General features: G+C 39.6%; 1 long non-coding RNA gene across 1 annotated transcript in view; it reads right to left on the bottom strand.

The window, feature by feature from the left end:
* Positions 1-23,206, bottom strand: part of LOC148162415 (uncharacterized) — a 31,245-nt gene extending 8,039 nt beyond the window's left edge. Inside the window, exons 1-2 of the long non-coding RNA XR_015766814.1 lie at positions 22,454-23,206; positions 21,310-21,472 (exon numbers count right to left, since the gene is read on the bottom strand). This is a non-coding gene — a long non-coding RNA (uncharacterized LOC148162415). The remainder of the gene's footprint in view (positions 1-21,309; positions 21,473-22,453) is intronic.
* Positions 23,207-23,769: the final 563 nt, after the last annotated feature.

Genomic DNA, 23,769 nt, shown 5'->3' with positions numbered 1-23,769 from the left:
AGCCCCACATCTGGCTCCCTGCTCCGCGGGAAGCCTGCTTCTCCCTCGGCCTGCCACTTCCCCTGCTTGTGTTCCCTCTCTCGCTGTGTCTCTCTCTGTCAAACAAATAAAATCTTTAAAAAAAAAAAAGAAGCCCCAGCTCTGAGGCTTAGTTTTCACCTTGGCAAAGTTAAGATGTTGAATTACACGACCTGAGTCCCTCTGAGTTCCAAATCCTGTAATTCTACCATATGGTCACCTCAGGCTATAGAGTTCAGTGTATTTCAGTATTTATGAATATGAAAAAAGTATTTATGAATAAGTTAAAATAAAAGCACCTTCAGACTTAGATTTTTCGTTAATCTAAGCTAAATTTTTTAAATGAGCAATACAAGGATTTCCCATTCTTCTCTTCTTCCACAAAACAAGGCATATCTCAAATAAATATATGGTTCGTTCAGTAAACTTGTTTAAATTATGTGGCTGTCAAAATATCTGAACTTTAGGCCTAAAGAAAGAACTTGAGCTTTTGCAGAGACTATAGAAAAGTAATAACTATAAATACTGTATCTATATCTGCAGGTAATGAACTTGATTAAATCACAGTTACTTTTGTAATAAATATGCCAAAACATGGCAACTCTCCATCAAATTATATTGTGCTCTATTATATTGGTGTCAGACATGTTTTAACTTGAATTTCAGAAGTATTTACACAGTAATTCATTTAAATTGCTATACCTAGAGATTCTATTACATTCATGATCATCTACTGTGCACAGAAAATGTAACTACTATTTTCCTTAAAGTAACATGTTAAATGCCAGCAAAATGTGACTCTATACCCCACCTCCACCACCTTGCTGACACCCACATTAACTCAAATCACCCAAATCATGTCGTAGTGCAAGTGCCAAAGGGATGCCAAGTTGTGCAGTTGAGACTTGTTACTTTGATGATCCCATATTAGACTCTGAAAATCGAAACAAATTAAAGCATAATCTGAGTGTGAATTATAAGGGGGGAAATAAGATACTAGGGTTGGAAGGAGGTAGAAGGGGGAAAAGAAAATTTTATATATTGAGACCAAGTTAGACTTTATGTCCAGAGTTCTGGGAGCCTATAGCCTGACTGTACAAACTTAGAATGCTTCATCAAGAATGAGCTAAAATGTAACAAGATTAGAAACCTCATGACTCAAACTCCTTTGTGCTCCAAGGACATATAGAATTAGTAGATGCAAGGAAAGCAAGATTCTGGTGATGGTTTCACAGGTGTATGCTTATCTCTAAATTCATCAAATTGTGTGCATAAAATGTTCATTTCTCTGTGTATCAATGATACCTCCAAAAACCTGTTTAAAAAAAAGAAACTTTGAAAGATGGATTTACTTTATGGTATTCACATCGGAAAAATCTGGAAATAATAGAAATAGACAACATAACTTTTTTTTTCTTCCTGTTTGTCTAGGATCCATCACCATGGTTTTCTCTCTTGATTTTGCAGGAGGATCAAAGAATTGCAAGGAGCAAAATAAGAAGGAATGTGTCCTTCGTGGTTCAATAAGATAAACAATATTATAAATTAATATTTCTATAGCACTTTACATTTTACAAACTACTTTTGAAGGTCGGGCAATGTTGGGGATTAAACAGTCAAAAACAAACACACTCTGAGCTGAGAAATGTTTAATAATTTTTTTATTGAAGTAGTATGACATCCAATTTTTCCTCCAATGAAAGATTAAAAAAAAAATTACCAGGTTGGTTCCTAAACAAAAAGTTTATTATTCTTGCTGAAAGGAGTAAGATAGGTGGACTTACCAATTACTGAAGTGGGACAGCCAACATAAACAAGAAAATTAGGAGAAATAATGTCATTTGTTGTTAAAAAGCATAGTCAGTTATTATGCAGAACTTAATGGAAAAACCACACCTTCATCAAAACTAAATGATAAAGACTTGAACTTTGGACAATAACATGAGCAGAATCTAAGAATAATCTGCAAAAAGCATTATGACCCAATGAAGCAAGGAGGCATCCCATTCCAGTGAAATAGAAAACAGGAAAGAATTCTTAGCATGTGGGAGAAGATGAGCCCAAATCAAAAGAAAAGCATTCCTTTAGTCTCCATCCCTGAACTCCCTTACCAACTTTTTCACCTTCTTTTTAAAAAAGAACTAGAAAAATGCCAAACTCTACTATTCTACTTCATAGTGGAATAATGTTATCTGTGTATAGGCTAGCTGTGTCATTATATAAACGTTCCTGTTAGGCAGTATGGCTTTCTCTTTTGATGTTCTGAGACCAATCTCAGTGTGTGTTTGTGTGTGTGTGTGTGTGCGCGTGTGTGTGTGTGTGCGCGCGCGCGCGCGTGTTGTGGGGAGGAGGGAGCTCCTACACCAACAACAAGCAATTCTCTTGACACCATTGAAGTTTCTTAGGATTCAACTCAATTCTGACACTATCTCCCCAGAGACAACATCAAATCAGACAAGTTAAGGCTTCAGTCCTACAAGACTGACTCCTCCCAGCACTTCAGATTCCAATCACAAACCAGGCTATCACTTCTACTTCTGATCCACCAGCTAAAGACTGGGGGTTCCACAACCCCCTCCTTGGACTTTAGATGCCAGTCACAAGCCCAGGTTTGTGCCTGTGCTTTTGATCGACTGGATGTCAATCAAAGGTCCCCATGATCCCCTCCTTGGGTTTGACTACTTTGCTAGGGCAGCTCACAGAACTCAGGAAACCCATGTACTCATGAGACCACTGGTTTGTTATAAAAGGATATAATTCAGTAACTGCCAGATGAAGTAGATGCATAGAACAAGATAGGGAAAGGGCTTGGTGCTTCCATACCTTCTCTGAGTATGCCATTCTCCCCAAATCCCCACGTGTTCACCAACCCAGAAGCTCTCCAAACCCTCTCCTTTTGTTTTTTGTTTTTGTTTTATGGAGGCTTCATTACAAAGATATTATTGTTAACTCTTTGGCCATTGGTGATTGATTCAACCTCCAGCCCTCTCCCCTCCCTGGAGGTCAGGGGGTGGGACTAAAAGTTTCAACCCTCTAATCACATGGTTGGTTCTGGCAACCAGTCCCCATCCTTAGGTCTCATTAAGTAACATCTCATCAAATAACAAAAGACACCTTTTTTACTGTTGCACTTAGGAAATTCCAAGGGTTTTAGGAGCTCTGTGCCAGAAAGGGGGAGGAAGACCAAATATATATTTGTTATGAATCATAATATCACACTTCCCTTAATCTCAATTTACCCTTTTGTTATCTTCAGAGAGTTCTGACTTAAAGAAGTCCTTCAACTATTTTTATAGATGGATGTGAACTGTGTGGACATTGGGAGATTCTTAATAGTTAAAATTTGGTGTCCTAAATAAATAAGGCAACCTTAATGAAGTTTAATTCTCTCTGAATATTTTAAATTATCACAAGTATAATCACATTTGGTATTCACAAAATTCATGTGGAATCAATGGGGCAGATATTACTAATTCTACCTTATAACAATGCTGTTAAAGGAACTTATTCAAGTTCATACAGTTTATAAGTATAGGCAGAAAAAATTTTCCTTCTATCCTTTTAGGCTCTTCAGCTGGTCTAATAATTAAATTGACATAAAAGAGATTAATAGGAGAAAAACAAAGTTAATTTCATACATATAGGAGCTCCACAAAAATATGAGATCTGAGGACAAGTCAGGAAATTGAGGCTTATATGCCATCCGGAGCTAAGGAATGGGATAGGGGCCTGGGGCTTCAAAGGGGCAGAGGGTAATTCACAGGACAGTAAGAAGAGCAGGTGTTTGGTAATTAGGTATTTGCCCTGCCATAAGATAATTTAGATAAAATTATTTCTGGTAATAGCTCTCTCTCTGAGCCATGCTCCCTACATAAATTCTTTTAGGTAGTTAAGAGAGAGGTAAACGTTTTTCTTCAGTCTACTTGGTCTTGATTGCCTTTTGCTCAAAATAATCCATATGCTAAAGTGGCATATTTTGGGGTCATATATTCTGTTTTCCTTCATAATCGTCATAACCTATTTGATACTTGCTGGTCATAAATCTAGAACTAGTTCTAAGCATAGAACTCTTTGCTCTAGCCAAAGTCACACTGAAAGCCTAAAAATATTTCAGGTAAAAAATAATTTAAAGGCTCTCCACCCTTCTATTTAATTTAAAACCCCATTGTTCTAAATGCCAAGTCAAATTCTAGTGTTTTTTTTTTAACTACAACAATTAAATTTTCTGATTTGTATTTCATTTCAGATAATATTTTTCAGAAAAATAAAACTAACCCTTGGAACAATCAGTGCAATTTCTGTATTCCAATGACAAAATTTGCCCACTGATTTTCCTAGATGACATATCAGGAAAGGCTTACATTAGGGAAATAACAACACATACCCACTAAAATGGCTAAAATTTCAACAACTGAAAATTCCAAGTGTTGTCAAGAAGATAGGAATCTTCTTCTTCACAAGGAATACCTACACCATTTGTGAAAATCACTTTGGGAAAATGGGCAGCAACTACTAAAGCTGAACAAAGCAATGCATTCCTTGCTGGGTATCTAACAGAATCACATACATATAAATACCAAAAGCCATGTACACAGCTTTACTCATGACAGCACTAAGCTGGAAATAATCTAAATATTAAAGGGTGGCCCACAAGGCCAACTCCAGCCTGTTCCCTACTTTGTAAATTATTGGAACACAACCACATCCATTCATTTACACATTGTCTATGGCTGCTTTCATGATACAATGTCAGAGTTGAATAGTTCTAAAAAATCATATGATCCACCAAGCCTAAAGTACTATCTGACCATTTACAGAAGAAGTCTACTAACTCCTGATCCACAGCATACTAGCTTAAATTTTTTGAGGGGTATATTCATACAGTGGAATACTCTTCAGCACTGAAAATAAATGAACTGCAGCTATGTGCAACAATATTGATAAACCTCGCACACATAATGTTAAGAAAGAAAGCAGCAAATAATTTATACTATACAATTGATTCCACTTATGTAAATTTCAGAAGTTAGCAAAACTTAGCTTTGGTGACCTTGGATAACCTGGGAAAAGGAAGGTATTTGTGACTGGAGGGGTTATAAAGGGGCTTCTGGATGATGGAAATGTTCTGATTTGAGCAGTATTAGAAACATTTTCTAATAATTCATTGAGATATTCTTTTATATTTTGTGTACTTTCCTAATCTCTATTATACTTTGCTATAAAAGTATAAAATCTTAAATACAAATTTTACAAAAATGTAACCAGATGAAGAAAAACAAATTTAACAGGCTTCTTTTCATGGAAGAAGAACATTGCTCAGCTACTTGGGGTAGGGGATCAGACTCCCCCCGCAAAGGGATGTGATAGGAAGAATAATGAACCCCCCCACACACCCATGATGTCCACACCCTAAAAACCTGGAACCTGCAAATATGTTAGCTTCAAGGAGAAAAGGGACTTTGCAGAAGTGATTAAGATAAAGAATCACAAAAGATATAACCACACAAGTCTTTAAAAGTAGAATATTTTGCCCAGCTATAAACACTAATAAATGCTATAAAGAAGGTGAAAGAAAAGGTTACATGCTAGATTTACTGGGGAAGAGAAGAAAGCCCAATTCAGCTAGGATAGCCAAGAAAGACCAATCTTGGAAATACAGAGTGAGCAAATGTTGAGAAAAAAAAGCAGCCAGCTCAGAGATCTGGGATGAAATGTTCCAAGCATAGGGAAGAGCTGCAGCAAAGACTCCGATGAAGACAAGATCTGAGGCTTCTCAAGTCAGAAAGATTAATGTGGCCATTGTGAACGGTGGGAAGTGAGGACCCAGATCTGGGTGAGATCTGTTAGGCGGTGGTAAGGATGGAATTTTATTCTAAATAGACTGAGATAATGTTCTCCAGTTTACATTTAGAAATTTACATTCTGACTAGTGTAAAGAACATAGATTAGAACAGGGAAGGAAGTGTGAGGGGAGATGGAAGGAAAAGATATCAACTGTTTGCAAAGATCCAGGTGAGGACTGACAGCAGCTTGGACTAGAGTTTTAGCAACAGAGATCAGAAGAAGTGGCAGGATTGGGGATATTTCTTGGAGGTGCAACCAACAGGATCGGCTGAGAGATTAAGTATAGATGATACAGGAAGGAGAAGAATCATGGATATCTCCTAGGATTTCGACCTGAGTAATCGAATGAATGATGATGATGCCCTTGTTGGAGCCTATCTGCAGACAAATATCAAATATATTGATGATTCAGTTTCGGTCCTATATGTTTTATGTGGTCCTTGCAGAAAAGTTCCTGTTGTAATCCAAAATTTCATTTTGCATTATCAGTCTTATGTTCTTTAATAATCTTTAGTCTCCTGATTAATGGGTTCCCTTTGTAAACGGCTAACCAAACTAGTAATACCTATCAACACCACACTAAACAATGGAAAATATCGCAGTGGCTGTGCAGTGAGCTGACTACCACCTCAACAAAAGCCAAAAAGTCAAGCTGAAATGCGAACCACATTCAAGTTTCAGGAGGCCATGTTTCAAAAAAATGCCACTGAGGTGAATTACTGAACAATGTTCCCCTAAAGATCGAGCGGATTCCAAATGAGCTGACCCTGCCCTCACTTGCTGAATAATTAATTGCTCACACCCTAAATCACATGGAACATAAAAGTTGTTGCCAACTGGGCTTGAGACATCCTTGAAGACAGATACTATTAACTGTGCAAGTCTCTGGATCATGGAAAGCTTAGCTCACGTTGTTTCCTTCTAAAGTATTCTTTCATCCTTCCCCCTTCCCCTGACAGGATGAAATGCCCCTTTCTTATGCGATCCCATAACATCCTCATCAAAACATTTAATGCGCTACCTATTTACTATCTACTCTTAGCATTTCTATCCCGTTGGAAAAACTACCCCGGCACCATGGAACAATAATTCAAACAGCTTCCCTGAAAAAACCCTCAAACTGTCCAAGTCAGCCCTTTTATTCTCACTTCATGCCAATCAAACAAGCTTCTGATGAAATGTGACTTCCCTTTAAGTTTTTCCTATTAGATAATAATTCTCTGATCATGTTGATTTGAAAATGCAAGTTACATTTCTCATTGTCTTTTTAATTCACATATCAATCACTACAAGATGGATTCACTTTGAAAGGGTTATCCAGCCCAGTTTCTGATGTTGCAGACAGCGAATACCCCCTGCATAGCCCCTTTGGGAAGCAGCCAGTTGGCCTCTGCTGGTAACAATTTGACTCCATCACATCTCATTCAATTTAAACTTCAACCCTATGAATTGGCATTTTGTGGTTTGTTTCATTAACTGATTTACTAATGGATAGTAAAATACTTTCTTGTTAAATCGTTGGTTAAAAACAATCATTATTTTCCTTTAATTGTGTTTAAAAGATTCACTGCCTTAGCAATTTTATTATGCACTAAACCAAAAATGTGTAGCGTGAAATAATTTTCAATTTTATTGTTAAGATTTAAGGATAAAAACTATTTTATGTATATCAATTCCACTTACACGAAGCTCTTCTGGAAAACTAGCACCGCCCAAAACAATTAATGCTTGTAATACATTGACTGAATTTGTAATTGTACCTACTTTTCCATTGTAATATAATATTTATAATAAGGCACTGGGAGCCAAAAAACTAGTATCTTCCATTGTCTGTGCTGCTTCACAAGCAGGGAAGTTAGTGCTTTTTAGACATCTCTCCTTTGATCACATTTTGTAGCCCTGAGAAGTGTGCCACATCGTAAAATGAATAACATCAAAACCGAGGATTTCACTGTCCTCATTCCATGGTGCCTTCTACCCATCCTAGCACTCTATCATACACACGTACACACACACACACACCCCTCCTGATCATCTTTACAAAAGTATTCCAGGCAATCAGCATGTTTTTAAATTTGTATGCGTATACTTCTTGTTCCCTAAATGTTTAACTGAAACAGGCTGTGGTTACCAGTGCCAGAATTCCTGGTTGCCTCACAAAGCTGCCTGGGCTAAGTGGAGTTGGGCATCCTTTCTACTGGATCCTCATCTCTCAGTGCTCTTTTCCAGGAAGAGAATATTTGGAATGGATGTAAAGCCAGAAAGATTCATCTAAAATGATAGCAGTGGTTCTTTTTCCTTTAAGGAGCCGGTTAAAAGGGATTCTGGCCAGAATTTTCTCAAGAACTTTCAAACACACTGAAGAAACTTTAGTTTGCAGTTTCCAAAGATTTTTTTTCTTGAAGGAGTTCATTTATCATGATCCATTTTCTGCATCACACCTCACCTTCCAAACTACTGTCTATTTTGAATGAGGTAACTGGAAAGCTAACCAGCGATGCCTTAGAAGAGCATGAGCTCCCTCTCGTGGGGTTTAGAAATCACTTCCAAAACTTGAAGCTCCAGCCACTCAAAAAGTTGGTGAATTTCTAAAGTCCTGGCCTCCAAGAGAAGGCGTGACACCTTGTCGCACCCTCACCAATTCATCAATCCCCATTTCAAGCTATGTTTAGTTGCTTGGGGGATTTCTCTCAACTCTTCAAATCCATCCTAGAACCATTATTATGGATTACAAAATTTAAACTTTCATAAAGGGTTTATTTATATTGATTCTTGAGATCGGTAATTCAGTTGTGACCAAACAAAGTACAGTCACATAACATGATTTCATGTGAACCACGTCATAACTGAAAATGTGGTAGTAAAACTCTCAGTTTCAGGCGTGGAGTCAGGGACAAACGTGAACCTGCATCTCTGGCACCAAATCTAACATTCCTTCCATCCTGCTCAATCCTTACCCTTCCAACTTTACAGTCTTGCCATTCCTTCTCCTAAGGCGATTCTTCCTCAGGCTTCAAAGTCTCAGATCATTGTCTCAATGCTTCCTTCTTCAAAACTTTCAGGCCAAATGTATAATTGCAAAATTAAAACAAATCATCTGGTTTGGAAGCCAGATGTTTCTAACCCAAAAAATGTGCATCAATTAACACAAATATCTTTCTCCACAGTGACAATATTTTTAACAAGAATTTAAGACAACTGTGGTAGGCATGGGACTGCATTTGGGGACAAAGTTTTTGAAAACAGTCTCTCGAAAATTTGGAACGTAAGGTTTCCACTCCTGTATCCTTTTCATGTCTGGTAATGCAGAAACAACTACTGAATTCGAGGGAAACGTCGAAATCTCATTTTTCCAAACCAGGTCACTGACTGAATCTTAATCAAATGATAAATGATACCTGTTACGCACCAGAAAATGCATTACAAGGCTCATTACAAAGAGATAAGTGACATTTTACTTATCCCCTTATTTACCCAGTCTAGTTCACATCTACTTACAACCAGAAAGCAATGGGGAGTACGAAAACCAACTCTTCCACTTACTACTGACTGTGTCCTTGAGTGAGTTACTTTTCCTCTCTGAGACTCGGTTTCCTCACATGTAAAATTAAAGTGACAATACAGCTTACCTCATAAGGATTAAATGATTCAGTTCATGGAAAGTACTTAGTATCTGGCACAGATTAAGTGGTCCATAAATGTAATTCTTAGTAGTATGGTTAATTTATTAATCTACAAGCTGTATAAGTGTCTATTTCTTTTTTTTTTCAATTTTTTATTAACATATAATCTATTATTTGTTTCAGGGGTACAGGTCTGTGATTCATCAGTAGTGCCTTATTTCTTGCTGTTTTTGTCTTATTCCTGGTATCCAAACGTCTTGCCTAGTTTTGGGGTTTTTTTTTTAAGATTTGCTTATTTATTTGAGAAAGAGAGCACAAGCGGGAGGGGCAGAGGGAGAGAGAATCTGAAGCAGACTCCACCTGAGTGAGGATCCCCACACAGGGCTCAATCTCATCACCCTGAGATCACGGCCTGAGCCGAAACCAAGAATCAAGTCGCTTAACCAACTGCACCAACCAGGCGCCCCACACCTTGCTTAGTTTTGACCTCTCTCTGCTCACATACAGTTGCTCTGGTCTTTTACACTTTGTTCTTGATCTCTGTTACCCTTTATCATCTGCTGTGGCCCTCAGTAGTGATGGCAGACAGTGCCCAGCTGAGCTTTCCTGCTAAGCTGACTTCCATTGCCCTGCTCACTGGCCCGGCCACCTCCTCCCTGGTACAGCTACAATCCCTAATCCCAACTACACATGTACCACCTTATGTGGCTGCTCCTAGGTTCTACAGAAAATCAGAACAAGGATGTGGGCACTGACTCTTGAATTCAAGATCTGTTTGATTAACAACCCTTTTCCATACTTCTTAGACACCAGCCATCCAATGTATAAGTCAGATCAACAGAAACCCAACAACAAAAGGTGTCATTTGGTCATGCATTTTTTTCATCCGTTCATTTTTTATCTATTTAGGTATAACTGAAGATGAAAGAGCCTGTTGCAACCAGAGATATTTCTGCATCTGGCCACGTTTATTACAACAGTATTCACAAGAGCCAACAGGTGGAAGCAGCCAAACGTCCATGAATGAATGGAGAAAGAAAATGTGATACATACATAGGATGGAATACTGTTCGGCCTTAAAAAAAAAAAGAAATCCTGTCATATTTGACAACATGGATGAGCCTGGAGGACTCTACGCTAAGTGAAATATGCCAGTAATGAAAAGATAAATATTATATGACTCTACTAATACAAGGAATCTAAAGTGGTCAAATTCATTGAAACAGAAAGGAGAACGGTGGTATCCAGGGGCTGGTGGGGAGAGGGAAAGGAGGAATTGTTGTTCAATGGGTCGAGAGTTTTCCAGAGGAACAAGTTCTGGAGATCTGTTAAACAATAATGTGAAGGTACTTAAGTGACTAAACTGTTTTAAAGTTCTTAACCATTTAAAAAATGGTTCAGGGCCGCCTGGGTGGCTCAGTTGGTTAAGCGCCTGCCTTTGGCTCTGGTCATGATCTCAGGGTCCTGGGATCAAGCCCCACATCGGGCTCCCTGCCCAGCAGGGAACCTGCTTCTCCCTCTCCCACACCCCCTGCTTGTGTTCCCTCTCTCGCTGTCTCTCTCTGTCAAATAAATAAATAAAATCTTTAAAAATATAAAAATTAAAAATGTCTCAGCTGGAAAATTTGATGTTATGTGTTTTAATTTTTTTTTAAAAATGGCTGCTTGAATCTTCTTCAGCATTCCGTGTGTGTGCATGTGTGTGTGTTTTCTTCTAGCTGAGAGAAGGGAGTAAATCACAGCATCCAATCGCCACAACTACTCCAAACAAAGCAGCCTGTCATGACAACTTTAGTGTGGGTGATGAAAGGGCAAGAAATCCACTCATGGAGATAATCTGGCTGGAAGAAATGAAGGACAGTCCTCTCTTTCTCCCTCCTTAGAGAAGAACTTAACAGGTACCAAGAGGAGATCAAAGGTAGAGCCCCTGGTGCCAAGGTACAAAGATTCTCTCTCTCTCTCTCTCTCTCTCTCTATATATATATATATATATATATATACAATTACATATATGTGATTGCAGGCCTTGTTACTTATGATAACACATGAAACTGCTTGGTAAACAATAAAGAGTATTCCTATCTGGTGATATATTCTCCACCAGGGTCCAGGCTGCATTCTTTTCGGTATGACCAATAGAAAGCTTTTGGCACCCATCACCCAAAAGACTGTCTCTCTGTCTCTCTTTGTCTCTCTCTCTCATCCTTTCTCTCTCTGTCTCTCTTTGTCTCTCTCATCCTTTCTCTCTCTGTCTCTCTTTGTTTCTGTCTCCCTCACACACACACACACACACACACACACACACACACACACACACACACACACTCCTATCCTGAAGTTTAACATCTCAGGAATCTTGGGAAAAAAGTCTGTTTCACCACTGTGATTACATTGCTCATAACTTTATAACTTTGGGACAGTTAATCCCAATAATGCCTTGGCCCATTTTTGTTGATGTTCTTGCTATGTGTGCTAATGGCAGACATGCCTATATTCATTTTCTAAAATGAGACACATCCAACTTGCTCAACTTCTCTGTTTCTTCTTGAGTCAAGACAGTAGGCAGGAATGTAAGTCATTAACAGTATATATCACAAGTGGGAATCTTTGGAAATGCAAAAGTCATTTTGTAAAGTTCTATTAGTTGAATTTTTCTGTCCTTATAAAGCCTCAACTGTAAATACTGATATTTTCTTACTCTCTTTGAGACAAATTCCATTTTAGATCAATAACCTCATAGCACATGGCAGCTTCATAAATTCTTCCAGCTAAGTAGCAGGGACTCAGCAAAGCACTTTACACATTATCTTTTTCATTCCTCATAGTAAACATATGAAAAAGATATTATCATTATTAACCCTAATTTATGAATGATAAAATTAAGATTTAAAGAGATTACATAACTTGCCCAAAGTTACACAGTAAGTAGAAGAGCAAAGATTTTTAACTCATCTGACCACACACTCTATGCTTAGTCACTGTGGTACCACCCATAAACCCAATATCTAAAACCTTGTAGGAAACCCCAGATTAACCTGTTATTCATTCTACCAGAACAACACTATAACCTCCTAGGTGTATTTTAAAATGTCCCAATGCATTCATTCATTTGTTCATTCACTCATTCATTCTTTTATTTATTCAATAAGGATTGTTCCAGGTGCTAGGTATAGGGTTATGTACATACCAAGTCCCTACTCTTATGGAACTTATGGTCTAGTCCTTATTCAAGGGGACTTCATATCTGCACCCATGAAAAGGCTTCCCACAGAGAGGGACAGAGTGCTCTCTCCTTCACAGAGAAAGAACCAGAGCAAGACAGAGGGTCCACAGGCTGTGCCGTAGAAAAAAGCAATCACTCCTGTGAAGAATAACATTTCCCGTATTTCTATTTGGGTCAAGGCTTACAGAGCCAAACTACCCAAGTTACGTGAATTTTCACAAATATTCTTAAATATGTCCTATGTTAGGGGCACCTGGGTGGTTCAGATGGTTAAGCGTTTGCCTTCAGCTCAGGTCATGATCTCAGGATCCTGGGATCGAGTTCCACATCGGGCTCCTTGCTTAGCAGGGAGCCTGCTTCTCCCTTTGCCTGCCACTTCCCCTGTTTGTACTCTCCCCACCTCTCTCTCTCTGGCAAATAAATAAAATCTTTAAAAAAAATATGTCCTATGTTATAAAGTTAGTCATGTATGTGACTGTGCAGTTGTGTCCAAACTTTCCCTTTAAAAAACACATACTCAGGTCACCTGGGTGGCTCAGTCGTTAAGCGTCTGCCTTCGGCTCAGGTCATGATCCCAGGGTTCTGGGATTGAGCCCCGCATCCAGCTCCCTGCTCAGCGGGAAGCCTGCTTCTCCCTCTCCCACTCTCCCTGCTTATGTTCCCTCTCTTGCTGTGTCTCTCTCTGTCAAATAAATAAATAAAATCTTTTAAAAAATAAAAAAATTAAAAATTAAATTAAATTAAAAAAAAATACTCCTCAAGGGGCAGAGCAAGATGGTGGAGGAGTAGGAAACCTGGATTTCGTCTGGTCTCAGGAATTCAGCTGAATAGGAATCAAACCATTCTGAACACCTACGAACTCAACAGGAGACTGAAGAAGAGAGTAGCAACAACTCTCTGAACAGAGAAGCTACCACTTACTGGAAGGTAGGACGTGCGGAAAAGTGAATCCGAGGCGATACTCGGGAGGATAGACGGCGGGGGGGGGGGGGGGGGCCTCCGTCGGCCGCTTCTGGCAAGTGATAGAGCCGCGGAGCACAAAATCGGAACTTTTAGAAGTCGGCTCCACTGAGGGACGTCGCTCCAGTGGCTAAGTGGGGGGCAGAACTCTCGCGGGACAATGTGGTCTTAGGACCCTCAGGGTCACAGAAAGACTGGGGTTGCCTGAGTGCAGCAGAGCTCCCAGGTATCGGAGCAGAGAAACCCGCTGCAGAGGCGGAGCCCAGGCGCGGGCTCTCAGCTCGGGATTGCCATAAACTGTGATCTGCAGCCCAGTCGGGCCACTGCTCCTCCAGCAGGGACCCAACAAGCGGCAGAGCCGGGGAGACTCCCCTCCCTCCCCCGGGAAGAGCGGTGCGGGAGCGCACCACAGGGATCTGCTGGGTTTGGAGACTCCACACGGGGTCAAGTGCCAGAGATAGAAAAGCTCGGTCACAGGCCAGGTGAGCAAGGAGTGCGGCCGGAGACCAGGGAGACGGGAGTGATTCACTGCTTTTCTCTGGGGGCGCACTGAGGAGCGGGGCCCCCCGAGTTCTCAGCTCTTCCGAGTGGAGATTGGGAGGCCACTGTTTTCACCCTGGTCCTCCAAAGCTGCACCGAGAGCTTGCAGGGAACAAAAGCTCCTGAGAGCAAACCCGAGCAGCTTGCTTAGCCCAGACCGACAAGGGCGGGACAATTCCGCCTCCGGCAAAGACATTTGGGAACCACGGCAACAGGCCCCTCCCCCAGAAGATCAGGACGGACAGCCAGCAAGCCAAGACCAAGTTTACCGATCAAGGAGAACGGAGAACTCCAGCGCTAGGGGAATACTGCACATAGAATTCATGGCTATTTTTACCATGATTCATTAGTTTTTCAAAGTTAATTTTTTAACTGTTTTTTTAATTTTTCTTTTTCCCTTTTTCAACCAACATCTTATCAATCCCTTTTTTTAAAAATAATATTTTATTTTTCTTTTTAGAGTCATATTTTATCCCTTCATAGTAGTTACCCTTATTTTTGGCATATATATACATAAGTTGTTCTCTCTTTAAAATTTTGAGATATAGTTTCTTCTAACAGATCAAAATATACCCTAAATCACTAGTGTATGGCTTTGTTCTAGTCTCCTGCCTGATCACACTCTCTCCCTTTTTTTTCTTTTTTTTTAATCTTCTTTCCTTTTTCAAACAACTTCTTATCAATTCCTTTTATAAAATCTTTTATAATTTTCATCTTTACAGTCATCTTCCCTCCCTTCATTGTATCAACCCTTATTTTGTACATATATAAGTCTTTCTTCCTTTAAAATTTTAGGAGGCACTTTTTTCTAACAGACCAAAATGCACCCAAAATCTAGTGTCTGGCACTGATCTATGCACTAGCATGATCATATTTGATCATATTCTGTTTTTTTTTTGTTTTGTTCTATTTTTGTTTTTATCTTTTTCTTTCTTTTTTTTTCTTTCTTTTCTCTTTCTTTTTTCTTTCTTTCCCTTTCTTTTCCCCTGGTTTCAGGTCTTTTCTGATTTGTATAGAGTATATTTGCTGGGGACGTTGTTAACCTGTTAGCATTTTGTTCTCTCATTCATCTATTCTCCTCTGGACAAAATGCAAAGAGGAAAAAAATCACCTCAGGAAAAAGAACAAGAGATAGTACCGTCAGCCAGGGACCTACTCAATAAGGACATTAGTACGATGTCAGACCTAGAGTTCAGAATCATGACTTTAAAGATACTAGCTGGGCTTGAAAAAAGTGTGGAAGTTATTAGAGACATCCTTTCTGGAGAAATAAAAGAACTAAAATCTAACCAAGTTGAAATCAAAAAGGCTATCAATGAGGTGCAATCAAAAATGGGGGCACTAACTACCAGAATAAATGAGGCAGAAGAGAGAATCAGCGATATAGAAGACCAAATGATGGAAAATAAAGAGGCTGAGAAAAAGAGAGAGAAACAACTACAGGATCACGAGGGCAGAACTCAAGAGATAAGCGATACCATAAGACAAAACAACATTAGAATAATTGGGATCCCAGAAGAAGAAGAAAGAGAGAGAGGGGCAGAAGGTATATTGGAGCAAATAATAGCAGAGAACTTCCCTAATGTGAGGAAGGAAACAGGCATCAAAATCCAGGAGACACAGAGAACCCCTCTCAAAATCAATAAAAATAGGTCAACACCCTGACATCTAATAGTAAAACTTACGAGTCTCAGAGACAAAGAGAAAATCCTGAAAGCAGCTCGGGAGAAGAGATATGTAACCTACAATGGTAGAAATATTAGATTGGCAACAGACCTATCCACAGAGACCTGGCAGGCCAGAAAGGACTGGCATGATATCTTCAGAGCACTAAACGAGAAAAATATGCAGCCAAGAATATTATATCCAGCTAGGCTCTCATTGAAAATTGAAGGAGAGATAAAAAGCTTCCAGGACAAAAACTAAAGGAATTTGCAAACACGAAACCAGCCCTCCAAGAAATATTGAAAGGGGTCCTCTAAGCAAAGAGAGAGCCTAAAAGCAGCATAGATCAGAAAGGAACACAGACAATATACAGTAACAGTCACCTTACAGGCAATACAATGGCACTAAATTCATATCTTTCAATAGTTACCCTGAATGTAAATGGGCTAAATGCCCCAATCAAAACACACAGGCTATCAGATTGGATTAAAAAACAAGACCCATCGATATGCTGTCTGCAAGAGACTCATTTTAGACCCAAAGACACCCCCAGATTGAAAGTGAGGGGGTGGAAAAACATTTACCATGCTAATGGACACCAAAAGAAAGCTGGGGTGGCAATCCTTCTATCAGACAAATTAGATTTTAAAACAAAGACTGTAATAAGAGATGAGGAAGGACACTATATCCTACTTAAAGGGTCTATCCAACAAAAAGATCTAACAATGGTAAATATCTATGCCCCTAATATGGGAGCAGCCAATTTTATAAGGCAATTAATAACAAAAGCAAAGAAACACATTGACAACAATACAATAATACTGGGGGACTTTAACACCCCCCCTGACTGAAATGGACAGATCATCTAAGCAAAAGACCAACGAGGAAATAAAGACTTTAAATGACACACTGGACCAAATGGACTTCACAGACATATTCAGAATATTCCATCCCAAAGCAACGGAATACAAATTCTTCTCTAGTGCCCATGGAACATTCTCCAGAATTAATCACATCCTAGGTCACAAATCAGGTCTCAACCGGTACCAAGAGATTGGGATTATTCCCTGCATGTTTTCAGACCACAATGCTTTGAAACTAGAACTCAATCACAAGAGGAAAATCGGAAAGAACTCAAATACATGGAGGCTAAAGATCATCCTACTAAAGAATGAATGGGTCAACCAGGGAATTAAAGAAGAATTAAAAAAATTCATGGAAACCAATGAAAATGAAAACACAAGTGTTCAAAATCTTTGGGATACAGCAAAGGCAGTCCTGAGAGGAAAGTATATAGCAATACAAGCCTTTCTCAAGAAACAAGAAAGGTCTCAAATACACAACCTAACCCTACACCTAAAGGAGCTAGAGAAAAAAACAGCAAATAAAGCCTAAACCCAGCAGGAGAAGAGAAATAATAAAGATCAGAGCAGAAATCAATGAAATAGAAACGAAAAGAACAGTAGAATAGATCAACGAAACTAGGAGCTGGTTCTTTGAAAGAATTCACAAGACTGATAAACCCCTGGCCAGACTGATCAAAAAGAAAAGAGAAATGACCCAAATCAACAAAATCATGAATGAAAGAGGAGAGATCACAACCAACACCAAAGAAATACAAACAATTCTAAGAACATATTATGAGCAACTCTATGCCAGCAAATTAGATAACCTGGAAGAAATGGGTGCATTCCTAGAGATGTATCAACTACCAAAATTGAACCAGGAAGAAATAGAAAACCTGAACAGACCTATAACCACTAAAGAAATTGAAGCGGTCATCAAAAATCTCCCAACAAACAAAAGCCCAGGGCCAGATGGCTTCCCAGGGGAATTCTATCAGACATTTAAAGAAGAATTAATACCTATTCTCCTGAAACTGTTCCAAAAAATAGAAATGGAAGGAAAACTTCCAAACTCATTTTATGAGGCCACCATTACCTTGATCCCAAAACCAGACAAAGACCCCATCAAAAAGGAGATTTACAGACCAATGTCCTTGATGAACATGGATGCAAAAATTCTCACCAAAATACTAGCCAATAGGATCCAACAGTACATTCAAAGGATTATTCACCACGACCAAGTGGGATTTACCCCTGGGCTGCAAGGCTGGTTTAACATCTACAAATCAATCAACATGATACAATACATTAACAAAAGAAAGAACAAGAATCATATGATCCTCTCAATAGATGCAGAAAGAGCATTTGACAAAGTACAGCATCCTTTCTTGATCAAAACTCTTCAGATTATAGGGATAGAGGGTACATACCTCAATATCATAAAAGCCATCTATGAAAAACCTACAGCGAATATCATTCTCAATGGGGAAAAGCTGAGAGCTTTTCCCCTAAGGTCAGGAACGCGGCAGGGATGTCCACTCTCACCACTGCTATTCAACATAGTATTAGAAGTCCTAGCCACAGCAATCAGACGACAAAAAGAAATCAAAGGCATCCAAATTGGCAAAGAGGAAGTCAAACTCTCACTCTTTGCAGATGATATGATACTGTATGTAGAAAACCCAAAAGACTCCACCCCAAAACTGCTAGAACTCATACAGGAATTCAGTAAAGTAGGAGGCTATAAAATCAATGCACAGAAATCAGTGGCATTCCTATACACCAACAACAAGACAGAAGAGAGACAAATCAAGGAGTCGATCCCATTTACAATTGCACCCAAAACCATAAGATACCGAGGAATAAATTTAACCAAAGAGGCAAAGGATCTGTACTCAGAAAACTATAAAATACTCATGAAAGAAATTGAGGAAGACACAAAGAAATGGAAAAACGTTCCATGCTCATGGATTGGAAGAACAAACATTGTGAAGATGTCAATGCTACCTAGAGCCATCTACACATTCAATGCAATCCCCATCAAAATACCATCCACTTTTTTCAAAGAAATGGAACAAATAATCCTAAAATTTGTATGGAACCAGAAGAGACCCCAAATTCCCAGAGGAATGTTGAAAAAGAAAAGCAAAGCTGGCGGCATCACAATTCCGGACTTCCAGCTCTATTACAAAGCCGTCATCATCAAGACAGTATGATACTGGCACAAAAACAGACACATAGATCAATGGAACAGAATCGAGAGCCCAGAAATGGACCCTCAACTCTATGGTCAGTTAGTCTGTGACAAAGCAGGAAAGAATGTCTAATGGAAAAAAGACAGGCTCTTCAACAAATGGTGTTGGGAAAATTGGACAGCCACATGCAGAGAAATGAAACTGGACCATTTCCTTACACCACACACAAAAATAGACTCAAATGGATCAAAGACCTAAATGTGAGACATGAGTCCATCAAAATCCTTGAGAACACAAGCAGCAACCTCTTAGACCTCAGCCGCAGCAACTTCTTCCTAGAAACATCGCCAAAGGCAAGGGAAGCAAGGGCAAAAATGAACTATTGGGACTTCATCAAGATAAAAAGCTTTTGCATAGCAAAAGAAACAGTCCACAAAACCAAAAGACAACTGACAGAATGGGAGAAGATATTTGCAAATGACATTATCAGATAAAGGGCTTGTATCCAAAATCTATACAGAACTTATCAAACTCAACACCCAAAGAACAAATAATCCAATCAAGAAATGGGCAGAAGACATGAACAGACATTTTTCCAAAGAAGACATCCAAATGGCCAACAGACACATGAAAAAGTGCTCAACATCGCTCGGCATCAGGGGAATTCAAATCAAAACCTCAATGAGATACCACCTCACACCAGTCAGAATGGCTAAAATTAACAAGTCAGGAAACAACAGATGTTAGCGGGGATGCGGAGAAAGGGGAACTCTCCTACACTGTTGGTGGGAATGCAAGCTGGTGCAGCCACTCTGGAAAACAGTATGGAGGTTCCTCAAACAGTTGAAAATAGAGCTACCATACGATCCAGCAATTGCACTACTGGGTATTTACCCCAAAGATACAAATGCAGGGATCCGAAGGGGTATGTGCACCCCGATGTTTATAGCAGCAATGCCCACAATAGCCAAACTGTGGAAAGAGCCAAGATGTCCATTGACAGATGAATGGATAAAGAAGATGTGGTGTATATACACAATAGAATATTATGCAGCCATCAAAACGAATGAGATCTTGCCATTTGCAACGACGTGGATGGAACTGGAGGGTGTTATGCTGAGTGAAATAAGCCAATCAGAGGAAGACGTGTATCATATGACCTCACTGATAGGAGGAATTCTTAATCTCAGGAAACAAACTGAGGGTTGCTGGAGTGGTGGGGGTGGGAGGGATGGGGTGGCTGGGTGGTAGACATTGGGGAGGGTATGTGCTATGGTGAGCGCTGTGAATTGTGCAAGACTGTTGAATCACAGATCTGTACTTCTGAAACAAATAATGCAACATATGTTAAGAAAAAAGAAAAAGAAGACGATAACAGGAGGGGAAGAATGAAGGGGAGTAAGTCGGAGGGGAGACGAACCATGAGAGACGATGGCCTCTGAAAAACAAACTGAGGGTTCTAGAGGGGAGGCGGGTGGGGGATGGGTTAGCCTGGTGATGGGTATTAAAGAGGGCACATTCTGCATGGACCACTGGGTGTTATGAACAAACAATGAATCATGGAACACTACATCAAGAACTAATGATGTAATGTATGGTGATTAACATAATAAAAAATTTAAAAAAAACAAACTAAATCCTGCAAAAATAAAAATAAAATAAAAAATAAAAAACACATACTCTTCAAATATCTTCTGCAGCTGTGATTAAAATGTTAAAGATCTTCATCTTAGGAAGATGGCTGGGATTCTTTTCCCCTAAGTGCTTTACTTTTCATTTGCCCGGTCATGAGCTCAAAGATGCTCCATATCCAGCAAATGGGCCTTCACAAAACATGGGACAATTAGAAACAAATCCTATATTTTGACAAATGGAGATTTATTTTCTCATCACAACAGATTTTTTTTTTAAAGTTATAGTCTCCGCATGGCAAAACCAGACATCACCCATAAGCTCACACGTCTTAAGACTTCAATATTGCCAACTGAGCAACTTCCATGCCCCATTAAATGTGCAGACTCGAAAATCCTGGATTTACCCTTGTTTTATTTAATAAGGGTTGATTAGCTTTGCAATTAAGCCATATAGTTCGTTGGCTTTGCTCTGAAAGAGTACCCATCTACTTACTGCCACTTAAAAAGTCTTAATTTCAGTATAATAGCCTTTTCGAGTAGTTTCAATTGGAAAGAACAGACAATATCTCACAGCACCATTTAACACAAACTCAGCCCACAAGTACACCGAGGAACAAGCAACCCTCTCAGTCTGCAGTTAATGAATCAAAGTTTAAGACGACAAATTGGCTCGCTGAGGCAAAATAGTTAATTAACTTTTAGTCAGAAATATTCATCCTGCTCTCCTGGCATAAACAAGTCTCATAAACTCTGTTTACTTACTCAAGTGTTTTTCTCCTCTTCCACATCCCTAGGCATCATTCAGAGCTCTTAATATATCATGTCAAAATAGCTCCATAATTTTAATCCAATTTTTTATGTTTTCAGCCTCAAAACAAATATCTCCTCATCATTGATTTAAGTTCTGTAAACACTGGAGAATAAACTGTAAAAAAGAAAAAGAAAAGAAAGGAAAGAAAAACCTCCAACATTAAACTCTGTAGCCTCCCTCACTTTGGTTGCTAATTGAATCAGACTTTGTGTTTCTTAAAGTAAACACATTAATTCCAAATGTTCTGTTAGCTCAGGCTGCTTCGTCTGTCAGGCGAGGCCTCGGACTGATGTTGTTGCAGTAGCTGGTGTGTGCAATTAGCAAAGAGGTTTAATGGCAACCACTCCAGACCCTCTTGCCTCTGGTACTTTACAGATGCAACATTTCCTTAAAACAACATTTTAAATATTAGCTAATAAGAGAACTATGTCAACAGCTTTGATGGATTTATACCTGAACAGCCATGCCATTATATACTCCCTACCCACTCTTCCCAAGTCCCCTTTTGCTAATTTTTTCCCCAATTATTATGTTTCTTCTGGAGAAAACATGCATCCTTTCACTAAGAACGGCATCTATTTGTTACCTTCTGTCACTGGCCCATGTTTTCTAAAGGAAGCCTGTCTGCTACATGAATGCTTGCATTTAGCAGCTACTGACGGGGACGTTGCTTGCATTTTGTTCTTTGCAGTTTTGCACAAAGTTTACCTTTCCTTCTAGCTCTGTGCCAGGCTCCTTCGACCTCAAGCCATCATCATTTTATGAGATGATTTTTCCAAAAGAAAATTACAGGTTCATGAATTAAGTAAGTGTTGGACAAGAAACGGTGCTTATTTTTGGAAGTGACTCATTTGTGTGTGGATGAAAAGTCAGGTTAATGCCTTTTGACACACATTTAGGGACAGACGGAGTGTACCAGAGAAGGCAAACCTCAACTGAAAAAGAAATTGTTTCCCAAAAGTTTATTTGCAAATTGATATATGTCCCCTAAGTGAGTTAAACATAATTTATGCAAGTATTTAACTTACGTAAGTTAAACCTATTTTCCCGTGAAACCAACTCTAACCACGATTGATATTGTATAGTTCCACAAACCTGTATTGAACTCCTACGAAGCATCAGGTGAGGTTCTAAGAGCCAGGTTTATTACGAAGAGGAAGATAGAGTGCTGTCCTCAAGAATTTGCAAGGTAACCAGACAGAATTTATTTTTATGGGGATTCCATTCAAAGCTTTTCTTTGGAAGTCTGAACACGTATCATCCTTCGCTCTGCTGGTGGATTCCTCATAGCCTCCACCTGCCACCTGGAACAGAGACTCTCCTATATATAATTCCAGGGCAGGGTGATAAATGCATAGGGTGTTAGTGAAGCAAAAAGGGTAGTCATCCAAGATGGGGAAGGGTGATGGGAGTACAAATGAATAGGAAGGTTTTTCCTAAAGGAAATGATAGCTCAGTTGAGTTATGAAGGATGGAGAGAATTTACTAAACCAGCGGTCCTCAGAAAGTGGGGGCTTTGGACCAGCAGCATCAACATGCCCCTGGAACTTGTTAGAAATATAAATTATTGGGCCCTACCCCAAAGTGACTGGCTCAGCATCTCTAAGGATGGGAGTTAGCAATCTGAATTTTAACAATGAAGCAAGTTTTCAGGCAGTAGAGCGGGAGGAGGCGCTGATGATTTTTCAGGGAGTGAATTATGTGAGCAAACCCTGAGAATAGTTGTAGTAGATCTCTGGGCTGCTTTGAGCATTGGTTGTTAGCAGCTCACCGCTGCACTCTTCTAAGAATGGTTCCAGCCTAAGGGAGGTGACTTATGACTTACCTGGGAAGGCCCGGGAGACTATGCCCTTTCCGAAAGGGGCCAACAGCCAATGACAGACTGGTATGGTGATATAAAAGGCCAGTGCCCTTACCTCAAAACAGAAGAACTCTGTGGTATAATTTGTGCTCCAGAGCTCCCTATAGGATCAGCTGCATTCACATCTTTGTCTGGCACATTTCTTGGTCCTACCCTGCTCCCCTCACTCTGTCTCAGGTTTCTCCTGAGAGCACTCCTTCAGTAAATCACTGGCACAGGATCCACATATCATCAGGCTGTTTCTAGGACACCCAACCCAGGACAGTGGCACCCAGTCTAAGAATGGATGGGGAATTGCAGGAGGTCTGCATTGATGGAGCATAAGGTGTACATCAGCGAGTGATGAGAGAGGGAGCTGGAGGGCTGGGAGGAGCAGGCCTATGAGGTTCTTTGGGCAACAATCCATAAAAGCACCACAATAGACACACACACACAGATTGAACTTCAATACACATAAAGTATTGACATGGGTGAGGGGGAAGAGAAATCACTCAGAATCCACTTTGGATTGCAATGAAAGTATCTTCCTTACTTACAGTAAATAACCATC

This window comes from Eumetopias jubatus, unplaced genomic scaffold (assembly GCF_037043125.1).
Source record: "Eumetopias jubatus isolate StellerSeaLion01/CBP00866 unplaced genomic scaffold, mEumJub1_p1.0 scaffold_15, whole genome shotgun sequence".
NCBI classification, from domain to species: domain Eukaryota; kingdom Metazoa; phylum Chordata; class Mammalia; order Carnivora; family Otariidae; genus Eumetopias; species Eumetopias jubatus.
The sequence above is the reverse complement of the archived record's forward strand: the minus strand, read 5'-3'. Positions and strand labels throughout refer to the sequence as shown.